Below are 22,875 nucleotides of genomic sequence, written 5' to 3' on the forward strand. Positions count from 1 at the left end.
AAATACTCTAAAAGTATTCACACAAAAAACCCTGCATCTGAAGGTTTTTTGTCCCCCCTCTTATCTGCCATTATATAAATTTTTTTATCTGTTATTGTATAAATATATGTATTATAACATGTTGTTCAGATCTGAGTTATTAGGTGTACAAAATAATCTTTAAGTTTCCATCCTGGAGCGTGTAATCTTGGCAAATACCATTTTTAATTATACAATTTACTTTACTGTATGTGTATTGAAATATTACCTAGCAAAAAAAAATGTTTATAGAAATATTAAAGCCACGCAAGACAAACAGAAGAGAATATAAATCAATTTTAAATGAAGTACAATACCAAAAAGTAAAAAGCTTTTATTATTTGGAGGTCTGTAATTAATCACAATCACGCAATATATTTTATTTTAGTGTTCACTTTTTTACGGTTTTTTTTATGTAGTCACGAGAGATGTCATTTTGCAATTTGAAATTTAACGTCCTTGCCTTGACTTTGATTTAGAATTGGAGAAGTATAAATGGAGGTGTTTGTTAATTGCTGGATGCACAACACTTGCAAATTTGATAAGTCTGCTGTGCAAAACATGGAAAAACCTCTTCCCTTTGTTTTCCTTTTCTTTCTTCATTGCTTCATGTCCTGCTTAGCTTGGAGTCAAACAAACATGACTACCGATATATCTGCACTCCTTTCCCTTAAATCCTATATCACTTCGGATCCATACAATTTCTTAGCTAATTGGTCTGTCTCTTCTTCTCCTTGTAGTTGGGCTGGTGTCACCTGCAATACTCATCATGGAAGGGTCCATTCCTTGATTCTTGGTGGCATGCATCTTAAGGGTAGCATATCTCCACAACTAGGAAATCTCTCCTTTCTAGTGGATCTTGATCTCAGTAAAAACAACTTTCATGGTCAAATTCCTCAAGACTTGGTTCAGTTACGTCAATTGAGACTGTTCAACTTGAGCTATAATGACTTTCACGGACAAGTTCCAAAATGGATAGGAGATTTATCTATGCTTGAGCAGTTGAGTTTTCAAAATAACAATCTCAATGGGTTTATTCCATTATCTCTATTCAATCTATCAAGGTTGGAGATTTTGGATTGGGCCTCTAATATCATTGAAGGTACCATTCCACCTGAGATAGGAAGTCTAAAGAACTTGAAGAATTTACAACTTTCAAGGAACAAACTTTCAGGAGCAATTCCCCAAACAATTTCCAACTTATCTTCACTTGAACTACTATGGTTGTCTTATAATAGTTTGTCAGGTATGTTTGGATTAATTTTTATATTTATATTTGTGTTTGCTCAAAACTAGTCTATTTATTCATCTCGATATAAACTCTCAATAATCATGGGTTTGGGTGCGTTGAATGTGGTTGTTCTTTAATGATCCTTTGTTCTCAAAATTGAAGTTAATTATTTATAAAGTAAGGTGATAAAGCATAGAATTCAAGTTTTCATTATTAATATTGAATAACTCAGTTCTAATATTGATTTTTTTCCCGTCAATCTATGCAAATTATATCATTGTGAAAGAAAAATTTGTTTGAATTCTTAGGAATTACTTAGGTCATGATGTTTTGGAAGATATAGAATGGGTTTTATTTGTCATTACATACCAAACGGTTCTTGAGGATACTCCAAAACGCGGAAGACTTGTTCCTCAAAAATGAGACTCCCGCATTTTTTATAGCATTTTACATCGATGAGAATTTTTTTTTCAATTTGTGAAATAAAACGCTATGGCGAGTTGAATTTTAGAAGTTTAAAATAGTTAAGACGTGCTTTATGGCGATCCCTTATTCGCATCGTGCTTTGAACACATGGCACCGGCTGGGATTCCTTCTGTCTACTTTTTTCGGTATTTTTCATTTCCCCCCATATTTTCTTTTCAATGGCAAGTTTTTTGGTTTTCTTTTGTTATAGACAATCCGCTAGAATTTAATAAACACACATAATTATTATGCTTAGAGTGTGTAAAATTCGCAAATACCATTTTTACTGTATGTTAATTGAAATTTTAAAAGAGCCCCACATACCGCTACCTAGGGTCACAAGGAATTAAAATGCTAGAGTATTTCTTAATTTTATTAATGATATTTCTATCTTGGGTCATTTGTAATTAGCTGTTTATATTTAGGGATATCTTTATAATCCAAATAGTCTGTTTATTTATATATTTATTCTAGCTTCTCAAACTTGGAAAAAAATAATAACTTTAGATGTATTGAAAACAAATATAGCACGCCACTCTAATTAATTTTAATTTGATGTAATCACGAGAAATGTCATTTTCCCAGTTTGAAATTGAGTTTGCACTTCTTGACTTTGATTCGGGATTGGAGAAATATAAAATGACGTGTCTATTAATTTTTGGATGCTCGACACTTACAAATTGAATTTTCTATTTTTATCTTAATTATCACAGTTTGTTAGGTATGCTTTGAATGATTCTGGGGTTGTCTCCATTTTTTTTCTTTTTTTTTTTTAGTTGTTGTTATATCTTTGTGCATTTCTTATTGTTTTTCTAATCATTTTTCTATTCTTCTTAAAAGAATAAAAACCAATTTGTCATCCCAATTTTGAGATTGTTAGTAACCCTATAGCACAGGGAACAAGACTACTGTTATAATATTAGTCCGAAGAGATCTTTTAAGGCCTATTATCAATCTTTGAAAACGATATTTACTATTATCATGTTATTACAAAGTTTTTGAAGTTTTTTTAATTAAAAAAATGAGTAAGCCTTAGCAGCAACATGTTTAGAAAATGGAACATTTAATTTTAATTTGAATAATATAAAATATTAATTTTATGATATATTATTCATTTTATTTTAAATAAGTTTGTAGATAACAAAAATAATTTGTTTTTGGAGTCTTCCAAAAAAATATGTGTTTTGAAAGAAATGATGAATTGGCATAAATATGAAAAAATAACAAAAATAAATTTAATTTAATCCAAATTACAGAAAAATAAACTGAACTAAATTGAAGGGGTTATTTCTATTTTGAGAATAGGTATCGTTGTGTTTATTATTTAGAATGTACTAATGTTATTTCTCACATGAGAGCGCAAGTCTTACTATGTGTTTTCAAAAATGCAAATGCGTCTCATGTATATAATATTTTTATCAACTACACCAGTGATCTTGAGCTGTCCCTATATAGGACTTAGCTAGCTAGTGACGAATTTAGTTTTTAAAAATAATTATATTTCTTAACACTGTTAGCTTCGCTTTGTAAGGTTGTATCTTATCCTTGAGTATATTTTCAAAATTGTTTTCAATAAAAATGCAGCATAAAATGCAACACTTGATTGAGAAATATAAATATGAATTAAAAATACATACTTTAAAAAAATCTTCCATGTGCATGGTCAAACCCAACAGCAAGGAAAAAAAAGAAACCTAAAAGAATCCACACTCTTAACGTCTCTTTCATTTACTTTCCAGTATTTAACTTAAATTAATTGTTGATTATGTCTTTCAATATTTATACAGTGAAATAATAATTTTTGCTATGCATATTAATTATTTCAACAGCGGATTATTTGATCATTTTATTATGACATATGAGAGTTAATGCGCATGCTATGAAAGTTGATACTGACATATTGTTTATCATTTAATATTGGAAGGAGCCATTCCAAATGAAATTGGTGATCTTCAACAGCTTCATACAATATATCTTTCAAATAATCAGCTTTCAAGCACTATACCAACCTCCATGTTTAATAATTCAATGCAACAACAAATTGATCTTGGAATAAATAATTTATCTGGGACGCTGCCACCAAATGTGTGTTTTGGGCTTCCAAAACTCAAATTATTTTATGTCGATGGAAATGATTTGTCTGGCAAAATACCCTCCATTTGGCATCAATGCAAGGAATTGGTAGAGTTACAATTAGGGGATAACAAATTCAATGGAGGAGACATACCAACTGACATTAGAAATTTGACCAAACTTGAGTTGCTATATCTTAGCAGCAGCAACTTGCAAGGTAAGAGCTTTAATTATGTGGTTGTCTAAAATTTTGTTTTTACTATTTTGATAAGTCATTAATTTAATTTAAATGTTAAAAAATTTAGTCAATAATAATTTTGCTAGATTAATTTTAAAGACATGGAACTTGATGCTTTCTTTTAATCTCAAACTGGATATGCCTTCTTTTATATATAATTCAATTTTCACACATGTCAAAACATGAAATAAAATATTTAAACTGAACAAAAATGAATTAATCAAAATTTGCAATTAACTTTAATGTGGTGTGGCATTGCTTCCGTGTCGGTTATTTTCCCCTCCATTTTGTTGTTGGCGGCGAGTTTTTTTAAAATAAATCTGGTTCTATATTATCAATTAGAGCATATCAGGGTTATTTTTAAAAAAGAGTAAGCCTTGAACGATGTTATAAGAAAAAATATAAATTTTGTATCTCGTAGACATAACATGTAAATGAAATATGTCATTAAAAAAAGTAGAAAACTATTATTTACTAATATTATAAATTGCTAATACGCACAAATATGTTAATTCATTCGCATTGAATTGGAACAATTTTCTGGCCAAAAAAATTGTAACAATTCTGTACGTTCAATTCTTGGTAAAATTGAATAACGCTCTTGAACTTAAAAATTTTCACTGGTAATTTCTTAATAATTATTTAATTTGAAGTTAAAAGAAACATTCAAAAAGGGGGAAAACGTAACAAATGTAGACGCATTATACGTTATGTGGAACTTTTTTTTCCTTATTAAGCAAATATACTTAATGATTTGGAAAATTTTCAAATAAAAAAGCCTGAAATTATGATATTTTAATTTTCAAATCAATTGTGATCATGAGTGAAAGTTAAAATAAAAGAGTAAACTTATATTATTTTTTTGCATTACAGTGTTGCTTTTAATTTTAGCAACCACCCGGTTGAGAGATTAAATCCCACTAACCCCATTGTCCTAGGCAAAAAAGATAAAATGCTTCGGCAAAGAGTTCCAAAGTTATTTAAAAAATGAGAAATTTTTATAATTTTTCATGAATTTCAAAATTTTAATTTGATTTTTCTTCATTTTCTATAATTTTAAAGTATTACGTACCTGAATTAAAATAATGTAATTTTATGTTTTTTTATCTGAAATTTTTGCTAATGAATTCTCACTAAAATTGTACCAAAAAATTCTTTCATGCAAGGATAAATTGCTGAAAAGGTAGTCTAGTGCTTTTTGCCGTACATGATTCATTGGAAAACGTACAAAAGAATTATTTAGTCAAACTTAACGTACTGACTTGTGATATATTTTTTTTTAACCAAATTTGATGGTTAGACAAAATTTGCTTCTCACTTTTTAATATTTATGCATCGATTAAACCGTATAACACATATATTCAAGTTTTTGGAATTAGTACGTAAGAAACGTATATATATACATATATATATTACCTATATGCAAATAATATCTTTTGTGTTTATTCCATTTCTATTTTTCAAAGTGGAGGGGTGTTAGAAGTCTTTGTAAAGAATTTATGTTCCTTTTAATTCAAATATAAGCATAAAATGACTTATGCAATTCAAAAAATTAGTTAAAACTAGTAAATGTATAAAATATATAACTTATTATCCTAATACATCCTTGTTTATGGTGAGGTTTAATAAGAGCGAGGATGAGGAAAAAAAAAAAGAAAAAGAAATAGAATGAGTTAAAAAGGGTCAAAAAGATAATATGAGTGAGGCTTATAATTAATTTGGGAATAAAATTAAAAAAGTACATTAAATGATCCAACGCATCCAGAACAAAGCTTATAAAAAAAAAAAGTCACTCTTAAAGATTTGATATTGATATTTTTTAATTGGTAGGAGTATGTCATTGTAATATTCAGTTACGAGTATTGGGTTTTAGGTTCTCAAAGCCCAGTCTCTAATGTATGTGTTTCTGTATAAATATGGGCCAACTAATCAGTGTTATATGTGAATCCAGTCTCCCTTTCACTCAATAATAGATAGATTTTGGTTCTTTCCAGATTTTTTTTTTGGCATCTCTTTACATTATATTTATACTTTATGCATGTTATACAAAAGTATTATAAATTGTTTATTTTCCTATTTACAAGTCCATTCAGCGTTTTCACAAGAAGAGTTGTTAATGAATTATATTTAAATGCCAACCTCTTTACAAGTATTGAGATTATTATTTCTTATTTTTCTTCTTTTATTTCCTTTTTTTTTAATATTCTTCAATAATAAAATAAATTTAAAATGACATTTTATCTGTTCATTTCTTTATTATCGCACATTTTTCTTGTGGAGGCTTGAACATGGCTAATGATTTATAATCATAAAGTAGCAACGATTTTCTATTTTTTTTCTGGTGATATTTTCTTCATTTAGAGGAAAACAAAAATGCGATTTTTTTTTTTGGCCATTCATTCATCCATTCATATTCTTCGCTCATGTAATGGGACTTATGTTAAGCTTGTGATTACAATGCCAAAATAAAAGAAAGATAAGATCAAAACCGATGGGACCAATAGATATTTAAAATGTGTAAGACATTTTTTTAAAAAATTTTACTCTTAACTATCACATCATTTATATATACTTTCATCAATAAAATGGCTTCACCATATATAATTTTCCCAGGAATCATTCCAAGTGAGATTGGACACTTGACAAACCTCCAGACTCTTGTTCTTAGCAGCAACAATTTGCAAGGTCAGAATTTTAATTATATGACTATCTTATACCATGTGTGTATTTTTGTCTTGTTTTAATCTCCGCAATGAAAAATAATTTTAAAATGAGATTCTGTTTTTATTTTTTTCATTCGTTTTAAAGAATCATAAAAAGGTTTGCGTTCATAAGAAAAATGCTTAAAAAGAGTCATAACTTATTGACAAGCACTTGTGATGTGTGTGCTTCTCTGTTCATGAAATGCAGCTTATCTATTTTTTTCTTTATTTGGAAAAAGACACATTTAATGGTGATGCTGTCTTTTAATCCCAAAAGCGAATATTGCTGTATACATATATGCGCGTGTTTGTAGCTTGCTTAGAGTGTGTTAATTGAAATTTATACACATATACATATATTCATGTCGCGCATAGATTCGTAGGTCAAAAAGATAATATGAGTGAGGCTTATGATTAATTTGGGAATAGAATTAAAAAAATACAGTAAATGATCCAACACATCCGGAACGAAGCTTATAGAAAAAAATCAGTCCCTCCTAAAGATTTGAAGTTTGTACTTTTTAATCAGTAGGAGTATGTTGTAGTAATGTTCGGTTACGAGTATTGGGCTTTAGGTTCTCAAAGCCCAGTTTCTAGTGTATGTATTTCTATATAAATATGAGCTAATTATCCGGTACTATACATGAATCTAGTTCTCTTTTCGCTCAATAATAGATAGATTTTGGTTCTCTCCAGTTTTTTTTTGGCATCTCTTTACATTATATTTATACTTTACTTTATGCATATTATACAAAAGTATTATAAATTGTTTTATGTTCTTATTTATTATAAATTGTTTATTTTCCTATTTACAAGTCCATTCAGTGTTTTCACAAGAAGAGCTGTCAATGAATTATATTTAAATGCCAACCTCTTTACAATTATTATTTTTAATTTTTCTTCTTATATTTCCTTTTTTTAATATTCTTCAATAATAAAACAAATTTAAAATGAGATTTTATCTGTTCATTTCTTTATTACCATACATTTTTCTAGTGGAGGCTTGAATATGGCTAATGATTTATAATCACAAAGCAGCAATGATTTTCTTTTTTTTTTCTAGTGATATTTTTTTCATTTAGAGGAAAACAAAAATGCAATTTCTTTTTTAGCCATTTCATTCATTCGTTCACATAATGGGACTTATATTAAACTTGTGATTACAATGCCAAAATAAAAGAAAAATAAAATCAACAACATATGGGACCACTTGATATTTAAAATGTGTAAGACATTTTTTTTTAATTTTACTTTTAACTATCACATCATTTATATATACTTTGATCAATAAAATGGCTTCACCATATATAATTTTCCCAGGAATCATCCCAAGTGAGATTGGAAACTTGAGAAACCTCCAGCTCCTTGATCTTAGCGACAACAATTTGCAAGGTCAGAATTTTAATTACATGACTGTTTTAGACCATGTGTGTATTTTTGTTTTGTTTTAATCTCGGGGATGAAAAATAATTTTAAAGTTAGATTCTGTTTTTATTTTTTTCCATTCATTTTAAATAATCGTGAGAAGGTCTGCGTTCATAGGAAAAATGTTTAAAAAGAGCCATAACTTATTAACAAGTACTTGTAATGTGTGTGTCTGTCTGTTCATAAAATGCGGTTTATCTATTTTTCTCTTTATTTGGAAAAGACACATCTAATGGTGATGCTTTCTTTTAATGCCAAAAGCGAATATTGCTTTATACATGTATACGTGTTTGTAACTTGCTTAGAGTGTTTTAATTGAAATTTATACATATATACATATATTCATGTCGCACATATATTCGCGGCGTGCTTTGAACACATGTTTTTGTGTGCGTGTATATATTACTTATGTGCAAACAATATATACATATATATATATATTACCTATATGCAAACAATATCTTTTGTGTTTATAAATAAAGTATTCCATTTCTATTTTTTAAAGTGTAGGGGTTGTTAGAAGTCTTATAAAGAATTTATGTTCCTTTAAGTCTAAGTATAAGATAACTTATGCAATTCAAAAAGTTGGTTAAAATTGATTAAAAATAATAAATATGTTAAATATATAACTTATTGTCCTAAAATATTCTCATTTATGGTGAGGCTTATAATTAATTTGGGAGAAAAATAAAAAATGCATTCAATGATTCAACAAATCCGGAACAAGCTTATTAAAAAAAAAAAAAAAGTCCCTCTTAAAGATTTGATGCTTATATTTTTTAACTATAGGGGATATTGGGCTTTAGGCTCTCAAAGCCCAGTCTCTAGTGACGGTGTTTCTGTATAAATATGGGCCAATTATCCAGTGTCATGCATAAACCCATTTCCACTGTTACTGAATAATACATTTTCACTTCTCTCCAATTTTTCACGGGCATTCCTTTACATTATATATGTACTTTATGCATATTATACAAAAGTATTATAAAATTTTTAATTTTCCTATTTTCAAGTCCAGTTAGCGTTTTCACAAGAAGAGTTGTTAATGAATTATATTTAAATGCCAACCTCTTTACAAGTATTGAGATTATTATTTCTTATTTTTCTTCTTTTATTTCCTTTTTTTAATATTCTTCAATAATAAGATAAATTTAAAATGAGATTTTATCTGTTCATTTCTTTATTATTGTACATTTTTCTAGTGGAGGCTTGAATATGGCTAATGATTTATAAGCACAAAGCAGCAATGATTTTCTATTTTTTTCTGGTGATATTTTCTTCATTTAGAGGAAAACAAAAATGCGATTTTTTTTTTGCCCATTTCATTCATTCATATTCTTTGTTCATATAATGGGGCTTATATTAAGCTTGTGATTACAATGCCAAAATAAAAGAAAGATAAGATTAACAACCGATGGGACTACCTGATATTTAAAATATGTAAGACATTTTTTTTAAAAAAAATTTTACTCTTAAAACTATCACATCATTTATACTTTGATCAATAAAATGGCTTCACCATATATAATTTTTTCAGGAATCATTCCAAGTGAGATTGGAAAATTGACAAGCCTCCAAGACCTTTATCTTGGCAACAACAATTTGCAAGGTCAGAATTTTAATTATATGACTGTCTTAGACCATGTGTGTATTTTTGTTTTGTTTTAATCTTCGGAATGAAAAATAATTTTAAAATGAGATTCTGTTTTTATTTTTTTTCATTCATTTTAAAGAATCATGAAAAGGTTTGCGTTCATAGGAAAAATGCTTAAAAAGAGCCATAACTTATTGACAAGTACTTGTGATGTGTGTGCTTGTCTGTTCATGAAATGTGGTTTATCTATTTTTCTCTTTACTTGGAAAAAAACACATCTAATGGTAATGCTGTCTTGTAATCCCAAAAGCGAATATTGCTTTATACATATATACGTGTTTGTAACTTGCTTAGAGTGTGTTAATTGAAATTTATGCGTATATACATATATTCATGTCTCACTTGTATTCACAACGTGCCTTCAACACATGGCACTAGTTGGAATTCCTTCTTCCTCGTCTTTTTGTATTTTTTTCATTTCCCCTCATATTTTCTATTCAATGGCATGTTTTTTCATTTACTTTTGTTATAGACAATCCATTGGGATTTAATAAGCACCCATAATTATTATGCTTAGAGTGTGTAATATTTGCAAATACCATTTTTTTACTGTATGTTAATTGAGATTTTAAAAAGACCCCATACAACACCACGTAGAGTCATGCAGAATTAAAATGCTAGAGTATTTCTTACTTTTACTCATGAAATTTCTATTTTGGGTCATTTGTAATTAGCTGTTTATATCTAGTGATATCCTTATAATCCAAATAGTCTGCTTATTTATATATTTATTTTAGCTTCTCAAAATTTAAAAAAATAATTTTAGATGTATTGAAAACAAATATAACATACCATTCTAATTAAATTTTTGGTATAATTTTAGTGAGAAATCACTGGGAAATATATATAAAAAAAATAGTCTAATGCTTTATGCCATACATGATTAATTGGAAATAAACAAAAAAGTTATTTAGTCAAACTTAACATACTGATCTGCAGTATTAAAAGGTAATAACGCAAATATTCAAGTTTTGGGAAATAGTACGTAAGACGCATCATATGCGCACATATTACTTCTTCTGTGCAAACAATTTATATATATATATATATAATATTTACCTATGTGCAAACAATATCTTTTGTGTTTATAAATAAAGTATTCCCTTTCTATTTTTTAAAATGGAGGTAGTGTTAGAAGCCTTGTGAAGAATTTGTGTTCTTTTTTATTCAAAACATAAGTATAAAATAACTTGTGTAATTTGAAAAGTTAGTTAAAATTGATTAAAAATAATAAATGTGTCAAATAGATAACTTATTGTCCTAAAACATTCTCATTTATGGTAAGGCTGAATGGGAGAGAGGATTAGTTAAAAAAAAAGAAAAGAAAGAGAATGAGATAATGAGAGAGGCTTATAATTAATTTGAGAGAAAAATAAAAAATACATTAAATGATCCAACAAATCTAGAACAAGCTTATTTTTTTTTAAAAAAAAAAAATTTAGTCCCTCTTAAAGATTTGATGCTAATATTTTTTAACTGAAGGAAGTATTTTGTGGTAATGTTCAATCAGGGGTATTGGGCTTTCGGCTCTCAAAGCCCAGTCTTCAGTGTCTGTGTTTCTATACAAGTATGGGCCAATTATCCAGTGTTATACATGAACTCAGTTCCCCATTTGTTGAATAATAGATTTTCGATTCTCTTCAGTTTTTTCATGGGCATCCCTTTACATTATACATGTACTTTATGCATATTATACAAAAAGTATTATAAATTGTTTTATTTTCCCATTTACAAGTCCATTCAGCGTTTTCATAAAAAGAGTTGTTAATGAATTATATTTAAATGCCAACCTCTTTACAAGTATTAAGATTATTATTTATTATTTTTTTATTTCTTTTTTTAATATTCTTCAATAATGAAATAAATTTAAAATGAGATTTTATCTGTTCATTTCTTTATTATTGTACATTTTTCTAGTGGAGGCTTAAATATGGCTAATGATTTATAATCACAAAGCAGCAATGATTTTTTATTTTTTTCTGGTGATATTTTCTTCATTTGGAGGAAAACAAAAATGGGATTTTTTTTTTTGGGCATCTGATTCATTCATATTCTTCGTTCATATAATGGGACTTATATTAAACTTGTGTAAGACATTTTTTTTTTTAAATTTTACTCTTAACTACCACATCATTTATACTTTGATCAATAAAATGGATTCACCATATATAATTTTTTCAAGAATCATTCCAAGTGAGATTGGGAAACTGACAAACCTCCAGAATCTTAGTCTTAGCAACAACAATTTGCAAGGTCAGAATTTTAATTATATGATTGTCTTAGACCATGTGTGTATTTTTGTTTTGTTTTAATCTCAACAATGAAAAATAATTTTAAAATTAGATTCTGTTTTTATTTTTTTTCATTCATTTTAAACAATCATGAGAAGGTCTGTGTTCATAGGAAAAATACTTAAAAAGAGCCATAACTTATTAACAAGTACTTGTAATGTGTGTGTTTGTCTGTTCATAAAAAGAGTCGTTAATGAATTATATTTAAATACCAACCTCTTTACAAGTATTGAGATTATTATTTATTATTTTTCTTCTTTTATTTCCTTTTTTTAAAATATTCTTCAATAATGAAATAAATTTAAAATGATATTTTATCTGTTCATTTCTTTAATATCGTACATTTTTCTAGTGGAAGCTTAAATATGACTAATGATTTACAATCACAAAACAATGATTTTCTTTTTTTTTTTGGGTGATATTTTGTCCATTTAGAGAAAAATAAAAATGAAATTTCTTTGGCCATTTCATTTATGTAATGGGACTTATACTAGCTTGTGATTAGAATGCCAAAATAAAAAGAAAGATAAGATCAATAGCCGATGGAACCACTTGATATTCAAAATGTGCAAAACCCTTTTTTTTTTTTTTTCTTTTTGTTGTTTTACTCTTAAAACTATCACATCATTTATACTTTGATCAATAAAATGGCTTCATCATGTATAATTTTAGCAACAACAATTTGCAAGGTCAGAATTTTAATTATATGACTGTGTTAGACCATATGCTTGTTTTTGTTTTGTTTTAATCTTGAGAATAAAAATAATTTGAAAATGAAATTTGTTATTATTTTTTTCATTTGTGGAAATATCTTATAAGAGTTTATTGGGTGTGTTTTGAATGAACCTGCGCTTTGGATATTGCTTTAGATTTTGTTGTACTTTTGGCCATTTCTTCTTCTTTTTTTTTTTAAAATCATTTTTCTATTTTTTTAAGAATAAAAAAAATTTGTCATCTGATTTTTGAAATGGTTAGTTATACCAATGGGAAAAAGAATATTATCATAATAATAGCCCAAACAGATATTTTAGGCTGATTATCAATCTTTGAAAACAAATGTTTATTTTTATACTCGTATAATTTAAAACTTTTTGAAGCTTTTTCTTAAAAAAAGACTAAGCAAGCCTTACAAGCAACATGATTGGAAATTAGAACATTTAATTTTAATTTGCATAACATAAAATATATATTAATTTTATTATTTAATATTAATTTTATTGTAAACTCATAATCTTATTTGTCGAATGAAACGGATGCAGCTTACATAATATATAAGAATTTCTCAGAATTAATTAATCCACAAATCTGAAAAGATTACAAAAATAAATCTAAAATTATAAATAATCGAATTTAAATTACAGAATAATAAACTGAACTGAAGCATAAAACACAGTGTAATGAATTGAAAGTTTTTTTTTTTAAATAAGTATTTTTGTGTTTCTAAATGCGGAAGTCTTTCTGTGTGTTTCTAAAAATGTAAGTCTCCCATGCACATAGTATTTTTACTAAACCATAATCTAAATTGGGCAATAAATATTGATAATGAATTGTCTTGTATAGGACTTAGTTAGCTAGTAACAAATTTAATTTTGAAAATAATTATTTTTTTTTAACATTGTCAGATTAACTTTCTAAGGATATATCTTATCCTTAAGTATATTTTTTAAAATTTTTCAATAAAAATACAGACAAAAAATGCAACACCAGATTGAGAATTGTCATAATGTAAACATAAATAAAGAAATACACAATTTCAAAATTGCCATAACGTCGGGTAAGAAATTGATAGACAAAATTTGCTTTCCCCTTCGTAATATTTATGCATCGATTAATCCGCATAACACAAATATTCAAGTTTTGGGGATCAGCGCGTAGATGCGTGTGTGTATATATGTGTGCGTGCGCGTATATATTATATATATATTATATATATATGTATGTATATATATATTTTTATATATAGTACCTATAGGCGAACAATATTTCCTGCTTTATTTTCCCTTTAAAGCTGGTACACTTATACAAATATATTATTAACTATTTTATTTTTCTATTTACAAGTCCATTCAGTGTTTCACAATCAAAATTGTTGTTAATGAATGTATTTAAATGCCAACCTCTTTACAAGCATTAAGATTATCATTTCTTATTTTTATTATTTTCTTCTTTTTAATATTCTCCATGATAAAATAAATTTAAAATGAGGTTTTATCTTTTAATTTCATTAATATTGTATATATTCATAGTGGAGGCTGAGATATATAGCTCGTAAAACTAAAATGAGATTTTGTTTTTTTTCATTTTATTCATTATATTGTTGATTCATAGAATGGGGCTTATATATAGCTTATGATTACAATGCCAAAATAAAAGAAATATAAGATCATGAACTGACGGACCACTTGATATTTATAACGTGGAAAATAAATGGCTTGTTTGTTTTTTTCTCATTCTTTTTTCCAGAACAATTTTATAATTTTTTTTAAAAATAAGTTTTGTGAGTAAAAAGGATGAAAAATATGTTTGGATGACGATTTTAAAACCACATTTGAAACAAAAAAAAACATTAAAAATCACATTGGGCAGTTTGATTTTATAAAAAAGGTTAAAATATCTTTTGGATCATTAGAATTTGTGTTTGCTATTTGTTTTTATATATAAAGTAATCCGTTTCTTTTCAACATGCTATTCAGTATATGTGCTTTAAAAAAGTTTCATGTTTGTAATGTATATGAGTGGACGCAATGTTTTTTTTTTTTTTTATGAAAGGATTTGCATTTGAAAAGATTTTTATGATACATCCAATTCTCTAGTTTCCTTTTATTTCCTGCTTTATTTTCCCTTTAAAGCTGGTACACTTATACAAATATATTATTAACTATTTTATTTTTCTATTTACAAGTCTATTCAGCGTTTTCACAATCAAAGTTGTTGTTAATGAATTGTATTTAAGTGCCAGCCTCGTTACAAGCATTAAGATTATTATTTCTTATTTTTATTATTTTCTTCTTTTTAATAATATTCTTCCATAGTAAAATAAGTTTAAAATGAGATTTTATCTTTTAATTCCATTAACATTGTATATATTCTTAGCGAAGGCTTATTTCCCGTACTAATTATAAAATCCCGTTTGTAGACTACAAATAGGATCTTATAATTAGGATTAGAGTAGTAAAACTAAAATGAGATTTTGTTTTTCGTCATTTTATTCATTATATTGTTGATTCATAGAATGGGGCTTATATATAGCTTATGATTACAATGCCAAAATAAATGAAAGATAAGATCATGAACTGGTAGGACCACTTGATATTTATAACGTGAAAAAAAGGGCCTTTTTTTTTTAGTTTTCAGAACAATTTATAATTTTTAAAAATAAGTTTGGGGGAGAAAAAAAGTTCTGATGATGATTAAAAATCATATTTGAAACCAAAAAAAATCGCATTGGGCAGTTTTTTGTTTTTAAAAAAAAAAAATGTGTTTTTGGATAATTAGAAATACGTGTTTGCTGTTTGTTTTTATATATAAAGTAATCAGTTTTTTTTCAACACGCCATTCTGTTTATGTGCTTTAAAAAAGTTTTCATGTTTGTGACGTTTATGAGTGATGGCAATGCTTTTTTTTTTTAATGTAAATGAGTGTGTGTTGAAAAAGAAGATTTCTTGATGAGATCATCCAATCTCTCATCAAAATATGTATAACTCATATCTTGTCCTCTTTTAAATTGAAACGGGTGAGATTCCATCATCTCTCCTCAACATTTCTTCTTTAAGAGTGTTGGATTTAGCCAAAAACAATTTGAATGGTAGACTTCCAATATCAACTGGCAATGGGACATTGTTGGAAGAATTATATTTATTATGGAATTTCTTTACAGATATGCCCAATCAACCCATTTCTTTATTTTATGTTTTAAAGATTTTTATTTTTTATTTATACTTATTCTGTATTGCTTGCAAACTTTTTAATTAAGATTGCTTTAACCCCTCTGTTTTGATGGAGAGAAAAGTTTGGAGGAAAGAGAACTAGAGAGAAAATGAGAGAGAAAAGTGGGAGGAATAAAAAGTGGGAGAGAAAATGGGGTGTGAGATTCACCATATATTCCACTCAAACTTTCTCTCCAATGTGAAAAGAAAATGGGAAGAAAACACACCTTCCACCACTGCCCTCACATCCGCCCCTCTTCGTTATGATTTTTGTGAGTGAAACTCATCGCAAAACTGAACTTCACATTATAACTGTTCTTATTATCCCCAGCGATATTAATGCTTCACATGTGAAAAGAAATTTAATGTTCAATTGATCATTGATAGTAGAGGAGTCCTTTTTAAATTACTGTCGTCAACTTAAAAACTGAGTTATTTTCTATTAGTTTTAAGCCTCTAATTATCAAAATTCCATGTATTATTTATATGCTTGTGTACGTGTGAGTTTATTAGGAAGTTGCTTGCCATACTACCACGTAATTAACAAATATTTTGTATTTATTTATAGGTGAAATTCCTTCATTTCTTTGGAACATGCTTTCTTTGAGAATTGTTAATGTTGGCGTCAATCATTTCACAGGTAATTTGCCAGAAGAAATGTGTCATCATCTCCCTTTGCTTGAAGTCTTTTCTGTTACTGATAATCAATTAGAGGGAAGCATTCTGAAATCAATAAGTAACTGCACATCTTTGAAAGGATTATATTTGGCTGGTAACTCATTTGCAGGTATTCACTTATGTGTGTTTGTTTCCTTCTTTTTAATATTTTGTATGCACTTATGATAGGCCTCATATGATTACAATCCCAAAATAACAAATAAGGCCAGGATTATGAATAGACAGAGCGTCATGATATTAGTAGGACCGAAGAGTTATACGTAAATAGTTTTTCCTTATTTAGTATATTTTTTTGAGAAAAATTCTTTTTTATTATATATAAAATGTAACAATTCTGTATTGTTTAACTGTAATTAAAATTACACATAATATTTCTTAAAAAATTATAGTGTAGGAATTGAAAAATGCACAGTAAACAAAAAAATTATTTAGATAATCATAGAAAATCAATTACAAATAAAATTCAAAACAAAAATTTAAAAGCAAATAAAAAAATTCTTATTCAAGCAAATTTAAGTTCAAATTAATGAACGAGAATACATAATCTTTTCAATAGTCAGTCAAATTATTAAATCGCATCATTCAAATTCATTTGAGTTTACAAAGAAACCGTTTTATGTTCAATGGCATGTGAAATTAAAAGAAGGATACAAAATCAACAGGTTGAGGAAAGTATGCTTTCATAATTTCTCACTTCAACTGTACCCTAAAAATCTCCTGGAAAGAAAAATTTCCGGAAAAAATAGTTTAATGCTTTATGCCGCGTATGATTTATTGGCAGTGCACAAAATATTCATACAGTTAAACTTAACAGATTCACATGCAACTTGTTAATTAAGAAATTTGCGTTCTCCCTTCTTAATATTAATAAGACATGTGTAATTTTTTTAATAGTATGCATGTATATTATGTATATTATCATATGCAAAAAATACGACCTGCTTTATTTTTCCTTCTTATAAGTCCAATCAATTTTTTACAAGCAGTTGTTACTAATTAATTATATTTGGTTGCCACCCTGTATACAACCATGAGATTATTATATCTTTTTTTTTTTTCATTTTTAAAATCATTTTTTTCAATAGACTAAATTTAGATGAGGATTATGTTTTTCATCATTTAATTAATATCGTACTATTCATAGTGGGGGGTTTTAATATAACTATTAATTTACAATCCAAAATATCAAAATATCAAATCATGAATTGACGGTGGTCTATATGTACATTAAGTTAGTGATTACAATGCCAAAATAAAAGAAAGACAAGATCAAGAACTGATGGGACCATTTAAAACTGCCACATCATTTATACCTTGATAAATAAAATAGCTTCACCATATATAATTTGCTCAGGAATTATTCCAATTGAGAATGGAGATTTTACAAACCTCCAAATCCTTGATCATGGTGTGTGCTTTGCTCATAATGTGATTTATCTTGTTTTTTTAAATTATTTTTTTAGTCCTCCATTTTAACTACACATCTTTAGTTTTTATTTTTGTTTTAATATATACAATGCAAGAAAAGATAACACACGCCTTGCATGAACAAAAATGAATCAATAAACATTTCTAACTTTATCTGTGGTCGCATTCCTTCTATGTGTGAATTTCTAACTTCAGGTGTTGATAAGGATGTTAAAAAGGATTAGCTTAATATTTCTTTCTAATATCCAGAATGTATAACTAAAAATAGTTTTTACATCAAAAAAATAAAATTAGTTTAATTCCTTAAACAAAATAAAATAAAATTTCAGCCTTTTTTTGGCATATGATAATTTCATTGTCATATTTTAAAGTTAGAGCCTTTTAAATCGTTAACAACCTTCAAGAAAAATATAAATGATTTGGTAGTTCATTTTAAATAGGTGAAATTAATTCCACAATCTTTCTTTACCATTCTTCTTTGAAAGATATTAAAGTAAAATACGTTAACTACTCCTCTATTTTACTTAAATTACAAAAACCTTTAATCTATTTTGAAAATATATATAAACCTCCCTTAAAATTAAAATGTATGCTACAAAAACTTTCTTTGTATATTTCAGATTTTATTTCTATCTATCTAACTATTAGTTGACTGTTAAGTTTGACTATTAAAATTTCTTGAACCAAATACCCCTCCTTAATATAAAAGTTATTTCAACTTTTACATTTTTCAAAAAAGAATTAATACATGTATTTTCAAAATTTTTAAAATGTAATAAAATTTACTAATTTTTATTATATTGTAAAATTTTATAATTTTAATTCTTCATCACATACAATGAAACTTATTTATTTAGTTTTTTTAAATGGCTAGAAAATCAAGTAAATACATTTTTTCTCATTACATAATATAAATTGTCTTAGTTTGAGAGATTATAGAAGTCATTTAAATTTATAATTTAAAACTTTTAAATAAAAATTTTATTAGAAATATTTATAACTTATTCAATCAATTATATATTTACTTAAAAAATTAATCAAATTTCCATTCAAGGTTTTTAAGTCTACATTAACTAGATTACTTAATTTTCTATCCCAATATGATAAAAACATTAAACAAATAACTATTTGCAAAAAATAAAAAATAAAATTCAGGAAAAGGAAAAAATTTTAAATTCTTTAAAAAATTTTAGCCAACATTTAGGGATTTAGTATTATGAAGGATAAATTAGTAAATAAAAATATTTTAATATAAATTTTAATTAAAAATATTTTAAAAATATTTGTAACAAAATTAACAATTTGGATTTAAGTGTATGTTTTCAAAAGAGAGGGGAGGTTCGTGTAATTAGGACAAAATACAAGAAAGATTAGAGTATTTAATTCTAAATTTATTTGTATATATTCTTATCTAAATTATATAAAAGTCATGATTTCCACCAGTTTTTTCATGTTCAAGTTTTGAACCTAAAAATAGAGGCAAACTTGATAAACTTAATGTGTTAGACTTGACCCTATTCTTTTTAATATATTCAACATGTGAGCATTAATAAATATTGAGTTTTTGGAATTAGTAAGAGAAGCATAGTTTTCTATGTTATAGTATGCATGAATATTATCTACAAACATTATTATCTATTTTGGTTTCTTTTAAGGAGTCCATTCAACTTTTTATTTCCAGGTTATATACCCAAGGATGTAGGAAATCTTGTTAAACTTGAAATCTTAGTCTTGGGACGAAACAATTTGCATGGACCTATTCCTTCCAATATATTTAACATTTCAACATTGACAAGAGTGTTCCTTGCTAAGAATGTCCTCTCTGGCCTTTTGCCATCATATTTAGGAATTGGTCTTCCCAACCTGCAGCATTTAATTTTGGAAGGAAATGAACTAACTGGACAAATTCCAAACAGCATATCAAATGCTTCTAAGCTCATTATTTTAGATTTGGCATCAAATAAATTTAATGGAGCTATACCCACTACCCTCAAAAGTTTAACAAACTTGATAGAATTAGATTTGGGTGAGAATCATTTGACAGGGTTGATTCCAGACACATTTAACCAATTACATAACCTTCAACGTTTAAGTCTAAGCAACAACAATTTGCATGGCTTCATTATAAATGAACTTTGCCAACTCAAAGGTCTAAGTGAGTTGTCTCTTGCCAAGAACATGTTTTCAGGAGCAATTCCAGGATGTCTCAGAAATACTTCTTTGCGGAAGTTAGATTTTAGCTCTAACAAATTGATATCTCATATACCCTCTTCTCTTTGGGATCTCAAAGATATCTTGGTTTTAGACATATCCTCTAATGCACTAAATGGAATGATTTCACCAGAGGTATCAAACTTGAGAGCAATTATACTATTGAACTTGTCCAAAAACCAAATTTCAGGAAGCATCCCTGCAACTATGGGCAGCTTGCAAACTTTACAGACTTTATCATTAGCTCACAACAAATTGCAAGGGCCTATTCCTAAAGCATTTAGTGGCATGATAAGCATGGAGTCTATGGATCTTTCTCATAATTACTTATCTGGGGTGATTCCAAAGTCCTTAGAGTCATTACTCTATCTTAACTACATCAATCTTTCCTACAATTTATTGCATGGAGAAATTCCTGATGGTGGCCCTTTTTGGAATTTCACTGCCCAATCTTTTATGATGAATAAAGATCTTTGTGGGAAATCCCAACTACAAGTTCAACCATGTAGGAGAGAAAAAGCACATATCAAATAAAGTGATGCTAATGATAAAATGCTTATTGCCCATCATGTTTGTCATTTTGGTTGTTTCAAGCATTATCTTTCTAAAGCGTAAGAGAGATGATGATAATTATTCAACCAAAAAGGATTTAACAGATTTGGATACACCAACTAGGATATCCTATTATGAACTTCTACAAGGAACAAATGGGTTTGATGAGAGTAATCTTCTAGGCTCTGGAAGTTTTGGATCGGTATACAAAGCAATTCTTCCGAATGAAAATATAGTTGCTGTCAAAGTATTTAATAACTTAGACACAGAAGAAGCATTAAGAAGTTTTGATATTGAATGTGCTGCCGTACGCAATTTACGCCATCGCAATCTCATTAAAACCATTAGCAGTTGCTCAAACAATCATTTCAGATCTCTAATAATGGAATTCATGGCAAATGGGAGTCTCGACAGATGGTTGTACTCTCATAACTATTATTTAAATGTCTTGCAAAGGCTAAACATAATGATAGATGTGGCAACAGCTTTGGAGTATCTTCATCATGGTTCTCCTATACTAGTTGTTCATTGCGATGTGAAACCAAGCAATATTTTGTTAGATGAAGATATGGTGGCTCATCTTAGCGATTTTGGTATTGCTAAATTATTTGGTGAAAAGCAATCAGAAATTTATACCAAATCTTTGGCTACTATTGGCTATATGGCACCAGGTAATGATTAATAATACTATTATGGATTTATTTCTATGTTCTTTTGTTTATCATGCATACTTTATAAAATTTTATACTATTCAATTTCTAGCAAATATTTCATGCCTTCATATGTAAATATTTGAATGGATGATACAAAAAAAAGTTTAACAACGGACAAACCTTATGTTTTTGTCATCATGACTTTTATACTGATCATTCAACATGACATATAGAGTATGGATCAAAAGGAGTTGTGTCTGCAAAAGGAGATGTGTATAGCTATGGTATTTTGCTGATGGAAATGTTCACGAGGAAGAAGCCAACAGATGAGATGTTTGTTCAAGGATTAAGTTTGAAAGACTGGGTGAGAAAATCCACACCATATTCAATCATCAATATTATAGATGTAAATTTGTTGCATGGAAAAAATCAAAATACTGATAATATATTATGTCATATATCATCAGTTTTTGATCTAGCATTAAAGTGTTGCAATGACTTACCTAAGGTACGACTTACTATGATTGATATTGTAGTGTCATTGAAAAACATCAAGGCTTTGTTAATAGAAAATGCTAGGGACATTATTAGTTGAGTAATTGTTAAATCACATTTTAAGTACTATTTTTTTAACCTTTTCTTTGGGTAACACGTATTCTTGTAAATTAAAGTGATTCTGTGTATGATGTAATAATATATGAAATTATTTCAAATTTGAAATGTTCTAATTTGATCAGATTCATTCTGAATTTCTTTATGTTTTATCATATCACTACTACAAAATGAACATTTTATGCCCTCCATTCTTTTTTGTTTTCAAAAACAAAAGAAAAAAAGCCATGTATACAAGTTTGTCAAAAGAAAACAGATGAGTATATGAATATATACTCGTTTGTTCTCCATGAATAGATGAGTATATGTTTATATACTCATATGTTATCCTTCAACAAATGAGAACGGATGTTTAAATGCTATAAATCAGATTGAATAGCCCTAAGACAGAAAACCGTATGCATTCTCCTCCTTTCCATGGCATATCTTCTTCTCTATTAACAAACTCACAACGACAATATGTATACATGCCAAAACTCGCAGTGGACAACTCAGCTTGCAATGAGGACATATATTGCAACTCTCCTTATCATTTCGCTGTAAAAAAGTTATGATTTTGCATTTCTAAAAGTTGTGATTTTTCAGCTTGTCTTCTCCATGATAGTTCTAAGTTTAAGAGTGTGAAACTCCATGGCTAGTTGCAAGGCAAGTTAAACACTCTTCCCCTTGTTTGGTATAGGTGCTACATGTTTTAGGTGTGTGTGGCTGCTATTTTATT

The 22,875-nt window shown here is 27.7% G+C and overlaps 1 pseudogene; it reads left to right on the forward strand.

The window, feature by feature from the left end:
• The first annotated feature begins 551 nt into the window (after positions 1 to 551).
• Positions 552 to 22,285, forward strand: LOC114754653 (probable LRR receptor-like serine/threonine-protein kinase At3g47570; annotated as a pseudogene).
• Positions 22,286 to 22,875: the final 590 nt, after the last annotated feature.

Source organism: Neltuma alba, unplaced genomic scaffold (genome assembly GCF_004799145.2).
Source record: "Neltuma alba isolate B1F8T4 unplaced genomic scaffold, ASM479914v2 tig00010174_pilon, whole genome shotgun sequence".
Taxonomy (NCBI): Eukaryota; Viridiplantae; Streptophyta; class Magnoliopsida; order Fabales; family Fabaceae; genus Neltuma; species Neltuma alba.